General features: G+C 42.5%; 1 protein-coding gene across 10 annotated transcripts in view; it reads right to left on the bottom strand.

Annotated features, from left to right (window-relative positions):
- nrcama (neuronal cell adhesion molecule a) overlaps positions 1-10482 on the bottom strand; it is a 57032-nt gene extending 46550 nt beyond the window's left edge. For 6 of the 10 annotated variants that reach the window (XM_061029426.1, XM_061029427.1, XM_061029428.1 and 3 more), the window contains exon 1: positions 10281-10481. The gene's annotated coding sequence lies outside the window, so the exon portion shown is untranslated. Of the gene's footprint in view, positions 1-10280 lie in introns of all 10 variants that reach the window. The other 4 variants (XM_061029431.1, XM_061029433.1, XM_061029430.1 and 1 more) reach the window with 1 other exon arrangement.
- Positions 10483-10847: the final 365 nt, after the last annotated feature.

Here is a 10847-nt window from a genome sequence, read left to right on the forward strand (position 1 = left end):
AAGGTTAAATGAGCTTTGTGAGTCATGGATCAGAGCAGCGAGTGGAGGAGAGACAGAGTGGGTTGAGGGTCAATACCAGCAAAGTGCATATGGTGGGAAAATGTGGGAAAGACATAGGGAGGGGGGAGGGGGAGGGGGTGCAAACAGTGCAGAGCCATGTACAGCCTGTCCTTCTTTGCATGAAAGTTATTACAATTTAAAGAATGTGCATGTGAAATTGAATATTTGCTTTTGTTATTTCTATGGAAAAAAATGTGTCCTTTGCTTTTCCACCCAAAAAACCAATACACTTGTACACTTGAAGAACTGATTAAAAGTCATCGATATATATATATATATATAGGTTTAGAATTGTATCAGATAGAGAGAGAAAAAACATATTATTTGTGTTTTGAAAACTACTCCATTGAACCTTTTATTAGCATAGATTAAGAAACAATATGAACGATTACATGAAACCTTGATGACAAACAGAGCAGAGTCAGAATCATTGACCAAGGCAGCAGGAGCCGTCAACATATTAAGCTAAATGCATGTAAATTGTAAATGGACTTGAGCTTGTATAGCGCTTTTCTAGTCTTCTGAGTACTCAAAGTGCTTTTAAACCGCAGGTCACACCTCAAACACACACTGATGGCAGAGGCTGCTATGGAAAATGTGCAACTGCGGGTTAAGTGTCTTGCCCAGTAACACACCGCAATGTAATTGCGGGAGCTGGGGGTCGAGACAAAAAAAACTCTACTACGCCCCTGCATATTAAGAAAGGTTGAAGTGGGATGCATGTGCGGACCTGGGGGTGTCTCAAAGTTATCCAAGTGGGATAACCACAAGAAAATCCCAAGCAATTACATGGAAGAGGGGAAACAAAAATAGTATTGAGCATCCTAAACTAATAATGACTTAATCATAGCAGACATGAAACTGGATTTTACAAAAACCCTAACAAAAACACAATGGCTGCCTGGGAGGCCTAAAAGAGAACACAAAATGCTGGTGTAGAAACAAACTCCCCAGCATCACAAGATACACTCTGAGACTTGCAAGAGTGAGCGAACACACAAAAAGTTTTTGTTGGTGTTCATGCAGATTGACACGGGCGACACACTAAGAGAAAACACTGGACGATCCTCTCGCTACCTCCAAAGGGAAGACAATGAGTCAGCACAAAGCACAGCAGAACATATAAGCTCCCCACACTTGCTCTTAATCAAAGCCAATCAACAATAAACACACCTGACTCTGCACTGAGTTGATTCCTTCACCAACCTCAGTTCCATTCACTCTATTCAGTGTCTTTTTTTTTATCAGGCAGGAATACTAAGCAAAATAAAAAAACTATTGAGCATAATACATTTTACACTACAAGCCCAGCACAACATGCCAAACACACTTAGCTGCTAGCATGGAGCATTTAGCTGCTATATAACGACACCAATTTATCTGTAGCTGAACCAAAACAGAGCAAAGGGTTAAGACTGAATATTGGATAGAATTTTTTGCAGGTTTCCAGGAACGGGACTCCGATCAAATGCTGCTACATATCTGCTGGACATAAGCCACTTTTTGCTAAGCTGTTAGTCACTTCAACTTCATCAGATGCTAATATGTCTGATTGTTTTCATAGCATGTTGCCCTTGTACCAAAGTGGCCAAATTAATGAATTATTGTAGGGTTAAGGCAATTTTCTTGGCATGAGATTTTCTTAATATGATACATCAAGAAAGATATGTGTTAAAACAAGTCTCTACTAAAGACAATTTCCAACCTTGCTATGCCCTTACACAAACAGCTAGGGACAACAGACTTCACAGGCATTCATTAGTTAGCACGTGGCTGTATCGACACAACTAGTATGGATAAAGGCCAAGTCATTAAAACTGTTCATTATCTGTGTACTAGCACAGGAAGATGTGCATAAACAGACAGATTCAGTATATTCTTCTAAGCTAGGCTGTTCATTTTGCATTACAAAGGGGTGCCTTAAATTTCCTGCTTGCATGGTGGCAGGAAATAGGTAACTAGCTAGTTGTGGTAATGTTTCCCATGATCACGCAGAATATCTATCCATCTGTAGGCCACCACTTATCCTGTTTAGGAAGCTGGAGCCGATCCTAGCTGCCATTGGGGCAAAGGCAAGGTCAATATAGTCAACCACAGGGCAAACATACTGAGACAAACAACCAGGCACACTCACATGCACACCTATTTTAGAGTCACCGATTAACCAAACAATCAGTCTTTGGTCTGGGGGAGGGAACCCATGCATGCACGGGGGCAAACTCCACAGAAAGACCATGTCCGACAGGGATTCAAACCAGGAATAACCAGGAAGGAACCTTCTTGCTGTGAGGTTACAGCTCTAACCACTACACCACCTTGCAGCCCTCGCAGAATGTATTCACCTCTTTTGAAGATCTATTTTGAAGGTTATATCCTACTGCAAATGTTAGATATTACATATTCTAGTTGCCCTACCTGTCTGCTCTCCTCTTTTGCAGATAGTGGGTCTGATTTCAATCTAGCTCTGCGAGTATCACCACTGTGTGTGTGGTAGCGATCTGAGTGGGGACATCAGGGTTATCTGTTCCTGACAGAGCAGACTTCAGAAGCGCAGAGGTAGAAGCTAATTTGGTAGAAAATGTCCTGATCACAATCTGTCCTTTCGTTTGATCACCGCCAGCCGCAGAGTTTCAGGGAGAGGATCATTGGAACTCTGTTTCCTGCAAAGCCGATCTGAATAACTATAACTTAGAGGAAATAACTTGAGAAGAATTATGAAAACTATTATATAATGAGCTTTATTTGTCTTAAGTTCACACCTCCCTCGACATGTCCGTCTCCAACTGAAGTGTATTTCGGTCATATCTCATAAATGTAATAAGCTAAAGTGCTAAGCCAGCAGCCATGAAGGCATTACATCAGGGAGCAAAAAGGGAAGGTGACTAAAGCAGCCTGGCTCTGATAGGACAATGCAGAGGATGTAGCAGCCCAAAAAAGAGCCAGCTCAGCAGGTTTAGAGGTGAAAGAGACAGAGAGGACAGAGTGGCAGGGTGGGGCTTCATCACTGATGTGAAACGCCATTGACATTTATGGGCCAGCATCCAAAAGCATCAAATGATGCTGAGCAAGAACAAACATGATATGACTTCCTCTTACGATAAGTCATAGTACTCATAGCCGGGACTGTATCGGGTCATGCCTTATGTCCAATAAAATGGGTTCAACATGATTCCTGGATCTGTCAGCCTTTATTTAAATCTGTGTGAAATGGGGCTTTACATTTACACTACAGTTCCCAACGTGGTCATGTAGTTCATAGAGTAGGAATAAAAGTTGTAATAAACAAAGCACTTTCACAGGACAGATACTGTATGACACTCACTCTCTTCAAGGCCCATAAACATGAGGATCTGTCTGCCTTTAATTGGTTTATCAGTTAACAGTCCCATCTTAAAATGATGGATGACTTTTCCACACTGAGATCTGCTTCTGTTTTCCATCTTCCTCATCTGCTCGCTGGGCAGTTCATCTTTTCGACAAAGGCGTTCTTTTAGTGAAATAAGAGGGCTCTTACTGAGGGCGGCCTGGCCTTCAGAAAGACCATCTCTCAAGGGTCAGATGAATAGGACTGAGGACACATGCAGGCTCCATTAGACTAGAAGCCGCGGTTTCCCGCAACCTAACATACAGTATATTTACGATTAGCAGATGCCAAATGAAATGGGTCATCTGAATAGCTACTGCTTGAGTTGCCTCCTACTAGTAGGAGTTCCCTTAAATGAGCCCGTGTCTGGGCATTTACACAACCCATCCCACATGGAATTATTCAGACACATTAACTGGAAATCAACCAACTGTTCCGTAATGTCATTCGGCCAACATCAAACAGCACAGTAAACATGAACCCCAAATACACTACAAGACCTCCAAACCTCCATTTGCCCCCCAAGCACAACTTTTGCTACACAGTGCATAGACATTTATCAATACCAGTGACAACCTTTGCCAAAAGACAATTTACTGTCTATACAAGGTATAGGACATGGAATCTAAAATGACACCAGTATGGCGACAGGAAGCATTCGGATCCTGTGTTGGTGTCGGGACATTTCAGCTTCAGGCCAACTGAATAAAGCAATACATAATTACACACACTACGAACCATGTGTGAAGGCTCTAAGATGTATTTCCCATCAAAGTAACCGCTTAGCTGGGGGGGGGGGGGGGGGGGGGGGGGACGATTTTTACCTATGAGAAAAGAAGCCCGATTCAATTATGCCCATCTTTTAAGATAAGTGTTACGGCTGGTTGGTTCAAACCAGTCATGTGATGCTGGTCGCTAGAACCAATTGGATGTTTGGTGTGATAAGAGCAGCGCTTTTAATGGCTTTCTTTGACCCAAATCCTCACTAATCATTTTACAGCTGTGACAAAGATTGCTTGGTTGGGGGTTGATATTTTTAAGCCTTATACTGTACAATGAATTAAGCCAGCCACCAATGGGATTTGAGCATGCTGCTGCTTTGTTTCCCTCAATGCTGTACTCTATAAGACCACATGCCTTTGATTCTAGTCTGGGGTTGATAGTTTTTCCGAACAAAGAGCCAAAACCACCTACGTCTTGTCAAATCTGGATTACAATCAGCTCTTGATCGTCTCTGTATCGTAGCAAGGCTCCAACAGCACATCATCTGCAAATATCCGCTTCAAAAACTCAACAAGAGTTCTGTGTTTTCATGGATTTAACACCCTTAACAATCACAGTCATGGTCGCTAAAATAAAACCACAGAGCGAAAACAAATCATCTCTGCCTGCATATGGCTCAGTATGTAAAATTAAATCAGCCTGTTCAGACAAAATCTGCTGATATTTCTTTTTTTTTTTAAGCTCGGCAAAGTAAAAGCTACTACCAGTCTGGCATCTTCTCTAGCTCTCACCCACTCGCCCCATCTGTCGCCCACCTGATCCACACAAACAACTCATCTGCGGCCCACAAGCAGACTCAGACCGAACTGATGACATCGTGTTTGACGCCAGCGAGCGGCATGATAGGACACGACGAGGTGAAGAAGAAGCTGAATGATTGACCTTTTAAGCTCGTATATCACGTTTGCGTGTACATAAAAGTCTGTTAGCATGAGTGTGTCGGCACATGTGTGTGTCTGCAGAACAGGAACAGCATGCTACGTCCACTATTATTAATATCCAGTTTCTTGCTCTACTTCAGATGTGGCCCGGCACAGCTGGTGATTGGAGCAGCACGATCTCCATTCTTCTTCTACTCTTCTCCGCTACACTGCAGCTCTCGTTTATCTCTTCTATCGTTATTCCACTGCTCACTGTTCTCTCTGTTAAGTCCTCCTTTATTTACTCTCTCCTCCAGACCTTCTCCCCTTTCCTTTGTTTCCTCACCTCTTCTTCCCTCCCTAATCTCTTCTTCTGTCCCTACTCCTCACTCTTCTTTTCCTCCTTACAGTACATTTGACTTTTGGGTTTCTCTGTTGCTTTTCCTTTTTCTTTAACTTTATCCTCTTCCTCCTTCCTACCTTTCCTTGTCTTTCTCTTTAAAGATTTCCCCTTCCTCCTCTCTCATTTTCTTTTCTATCCTTTGTCTACTCCTATCCCTCTTTCCTTTCATCATTCTCACCTTCTATTACCTTTCTTCCTGTGTCCTATGTCCCTCCTCAACATTCCTTTTTTATTTGCTCTCCTTTCCTCTTCTTCAATCTTCCCCTAACCCCTCACTCATTTTATTTCCTTTACTTTTTTTCCACTGTCTTCTTTACCTTTCCTCCCTTTACTTTTCTGTCCTACATTTTCAATGTCTCTACTCTTTTTTTTCCTCCCTTCAATTTCTCCATCCTCTCCCTTATTTGTTACCCCCTTCCTTCCCTACTTTGCCTTCTCTTATCTCCTCTCCTGATCAAATCATCAAAATAAGTGAGCCTAAACAAGTAAAACTAATGACTGGAAACTGTTTTTACTGTTGTACTGACGTGGTACGATAGTTTTCCATGTATTACTGCAAATTAATTTGATTTCATTATCCATTTGTATGACATTAATTGCCTGCATCTGTTCATTGTGTCTATAAAATTGTCAGAATCCAGGGCTGTTTATCCTCAGGAATCCAGAACCTCACATCAAACCTGACATTTAACTCTCATGCAAGAATCATGCCTGGCTTACACTTAGCTCTTCATTGTGTGCAGAACTGAGTCTCTCCCATCTCCCAGACATAACATCATCTTCCAAAATAGGAAAGGGGGGAAAAAAAAACGACAACAAAAAAACCATCTGCTTTGTATGGATGGCATGGAGAAGAACAGCATCTGCTCTCTCAGGAATCTCCCCCGCAGCAGAGTGTCGCTCTCCAGGCCCGGCTTTAATCTGCCCCTTATTTTCCAATTCATCAATCTTTAGCCATCTAATTTAAAGTGTCCCGATCCCTTAATGAAACAGCCACCCAAACATGTCCAGCTGTAGGCTGAGGGTGTAGGGGTACAGCTGGGGGGGGGGGGGGGGAGCGTATGCCCCAATCATCACCACAGGGAGCTCATGTTATTAACCCAAAGCATACACAAGAAGAATCCATGATGCTAATTGGCTGCAGCTCTCATAGATATAACCCAGCAGAAGAAAAAACCCCATGAAGTTCCTATTACGACTTCATTAACATGTGCACCTGCATACTTCAATGTTGGTTTCTTATGTTGGTAATGAGCTTAACAACCTCTGGGGATGAATAAAAAAAATTAAAAAGATGCAATGTTTCCGTGTTGTGGCGACGCCTGCAGCAGCACAGGGACTAACAATCAAAGCCATGACTGCAGAAAAGCATTCATTGTAACAAAAACACAAGGCAGGAAGACAATTGTGCATCCGGAAAATGACCGACAGCTTAGCCTCGTATTTCAAGGATGGCATGGACTAAGGGACAAAGTGTAAATCTTACAAACATGACCTGGTATTTTTCAGTATTTCTGACATTTCCAAGATTGTAAAATGTATCGAGAACAAGACACTGTGATGAAACAGTTCACTGATTTGTCATGAAATTAAACAGGCAGAACAATTGTCCTTAGTTTCAGCTTCCTAGATGAGAAAATTTGCACAGTTTCTTTCTCCGATTGTGAAGTGGATTTAATTAGATTTTCTACTGTTTGTTGGACAAAAGAAGTTCTCTGAAGGACCCGACAAACCGTTTCCACTCTTTTACAAACCAACCCACTTTCAATGAACAAAGACAGACACTGAGACAGTACCTGAAGATGTTTTCAGGCCAAAATGGTGACAGAATTTGTCAGGAAACTGCATAAACCATTGAACATGCATCTTAAAAACATGGCCCAAAACTGCCAAGAGCTCAGTCATTTATAACCAAGTATAATATTTGACTGATATCAATGCTGCCTTTTAAACGTTTTAAAGACTGATGCAACAGTATGGTAATGTATCTGCATGTTTTAGGAAGAGAATCAACTCCTCAAACAAGATGTCATATATAGAGATAGGATAAGCAGCTTAAAGTTACTAAATTGTCACATGCTACGGTTTGCAATCTCGCATGGCTGAAACAAGTTCACCTCTGATCCTCAAACAGCCTGAAAAGCAACGTTATGCATCTCCCTGCTCTGTAAATTGTGTCATCACTTAAGGTGGCAGTTGAGCAGAATGAGAATGCACCTTAAGCTCCCCCCCCCCCCCTCCCCCCTCCTCCCCCCTCCCTCTCTCTCCCTGTAGTATGAGCTCCATCACCTGACTCATGTCTAATGGGCCGTGGAGAAACGGGCGAGAAGCGGTAGAGTGACGATGACACTGCATCTGGAGTGAGTAATGGCTCCGTGCTGGCTGCGACGCTGACAGTCAGGGGACGCGTCTCAAGCCGGGGCCTCGCTTGCCCGCAGCATTGGTGGTGCCAACACACACCTGCCATACCGGGAAACGGCACTATGTGATGTATAAGGACAAATACATATATTTAATAATAGCCACTATGAATGAAAAGACGCATTCACTGGAGGTATTTTGACTTGTAGTAGATCACAGGTGTTACTAATATCACTAACGATGACTCAGCTCTATTCATGTTGCTTAATGGAATAACCCAATAATTACTGTGATTCATTACACCTGTGCTTTTCCTGCAGTGACGTGTTGTAATCAGGGAATCACTTCTATTGTTGCACGGCTCTAATTGGAAATGTACACAATGGGTTAATCTTACTTTTAGTTTTTATTGGAAACATGTGGTTACCACTTCAAATCTTATTTTATTTAATTTTTTTTTTGACTTTATTGGAGAGATAGGACAGTGGAAGGAGTCCGAAATCAGGGCGAGAGAGAGAGAGAGTGGGGAATGACATGCGGGAAGGGTCGGATTCGAGCCTGGGCCGCCCGCTTGGAGGACCACAGCCTCCGTACGTGGGGCGCGCGCACTAACCACTGCGCCACCAGCGCCCCTGCAAGCCTTGTTCTTATTCTCATGGTTTCCTCAGCTATTAGAATGAAAGAAGGTCAGAACTGCAGAGAGCCTCAATCAAAAGGTGAAAGGTTTGTTTTTCTAGATTGACCAACAAAAAAAAAAGGGAGACATTGATGCATCCACGCTTGTTCTTGTAAACGAGAACACAGTACGAAATGCTGACTGGAACGTTCTAAATGTAGGTTACCAGTCTGATACCAGCGTTGTAGCACAACTCCACGTTTGCACCGACACAGCAGAACTACAAATCCTGCATAATTCTTCAACATTATCGAGAAATGAGGACAGGAGGACTTCACGATATAGGTTAAGAGAATTATTTGCACAAAGCGCTGGGACACTCCTTCAACACATCCTAATGAATAAAATAGTGTTCAAGCTAAATACAGAAGACGTTACCGCATATATTAACACATGCATCTGCATAATAACACACTTTCCCTTCTATGATCATGCAGGGGGTTCTTACCATCACTGTGATTCTTCCTATTCTGTCAAACCTATTGGTCACATGCTGTTTACTGAAATCAATATAACCAAGCATCTGTTACATGTCACCTATCAAACCAGTGAGTGAGCACATTTAACTAACACCTGTACAGTTTATATTTCCACACACAAACAAACACAAAGACAGCCCTTATTCCACTACAGCATGATGTCATATTTATGTGAGACCCTGTTTGTGATGTATCTATTTCACTTTTTAAATGGAATGTATTTTTTTTAATGATAGCCTATATTCCTTCACAGGGACCACACTTTAGCTCTATAGTTAACTCTGGCCCAACAGCTGTGTTGTGCTGAAACAAACTCAACTAAACTAGCAAACACCATGCTGCTCTGTTTACTCTAATTTACATACATGTCAGCATGCATGCTTTTTTTTTTTTTTTTTTCTTATTTCCGTTATAAATGTATCATTACAAATCAATTCATAGGAGTCCAGATGAATTCGTTTATTTGAATTTGGTTTGAGTTAAGTAAGCAATTAAAGCACACATTTTTGAAAGAAGCCACTCCTTTCGAATCAGGAAAAACAAAGATATCTTTCCCTCATGTGAAAAACAAAGACTCGTGTGCAGGACAGCATCATGAAGGGGGAAACGCCAAAATCCTTCATGGAATCCTTTCATTTATTTCATGGAAGAATCAATGATTTTTTTTTTTTTTTTAAGACCAACCCCGGTCACCTCACTCATCAGTAGACACCTGCTATGATTCATACTCATATGTTACATCCTAAAACAGGGCCTTGGGTTTTGCTGCCTTGAAGTAAGCAGACCTGTCTTGACAGCTCCAGGAGCTGAGCTACATCTGGCAGCATCTCTTGCAGACATCAAATAATCCGCTCTGCGCTGCGGGGCCTGCTGTCCGCACCGGCCGGCAGCAACAATACGCACAAACCAACGCTTCATTCAACACAACAGCCGATCGGCACATTTTTTTTCCCTCCCTTATGTTGCTTCGATGGTTGCAGCTCTAGATGCAGCGCGTGCAGACAGTGCAGTGGGTGCAATGGTCTTTCCTTTGATGCTCTGCAGAATCCGGATTTTTTTTTAAAAAAAACACGACAATCAGCGTCAGGCGCCTCCATATTTGCTGGATTACTTGCACCTGGTCGCCCTATTCAAGCAACATCACCGGGATGCTGTGGCGGATAAAAATAGACCGACCTTACACATCCACTGCACCATTATTGTCATTGTGATACTGAAAGCAACGACAAGAAAACACAAAGCAATCACCATCATCATCATAAGAAATATAGAAAAGCAGGCTCCAAAAACTCACTGTTTGCTGCAAACCGGCTCGCGATTCCTCCCCCGCCACTCAGTGTGTGCTGATGCTGTAGAAAAGGATGAGGTATGTGTGTGTGTATGTGTGTGTGTGTGAGAGAGAGAAGGGGACTGTGCCCGGCCAGTGCGTCTGTCCCTCACTCAGCCGCTGCAGCAGCAAGCTGTGGTCCACACGGATCCTCCGCTCTCCTCACCAGCTCCCCCGCCGCTGTCAAAACCAGCAGCGACAAAGATCGTCTATGCAAGTGAGAGATGACACACTCGTCGACGAAAAACCAGGACGGCCTTCTTAGAGCGAAACTTCACATGGGTCTTTCCTTACTATTCATACACGTGTTGGCCTATTTAGAGGGCTCTTTGGTGTCAAAATATTATGAATTTATAGTCACGTTACAGTTCAGCAACATTACATAGGCTACTAGCCTATGTGGAAACAGATAGCTTATGTCAATAAGGCCTATTCTGTAAATGTTGAGTCTTGCTCTATGTTAACACAATGCAGGGATGTTCTTTATACTTTCTATACACTTACATGTATTAAGTAACTAAATAAATAAATAAA

This window comes from Labrus mixtus, chromosome 22 (genome assembly GCF_963584025.1).
Source record: "Labrus mixtus chromosome 22, fLabMix1.1, whole genome shotgun sequence".
Lineage (NCBI taxonomy): Eukaryota > Metazoa > Chordata > Actinopteri > Labriformes > Labridae > Labrus > Labrus mixtus.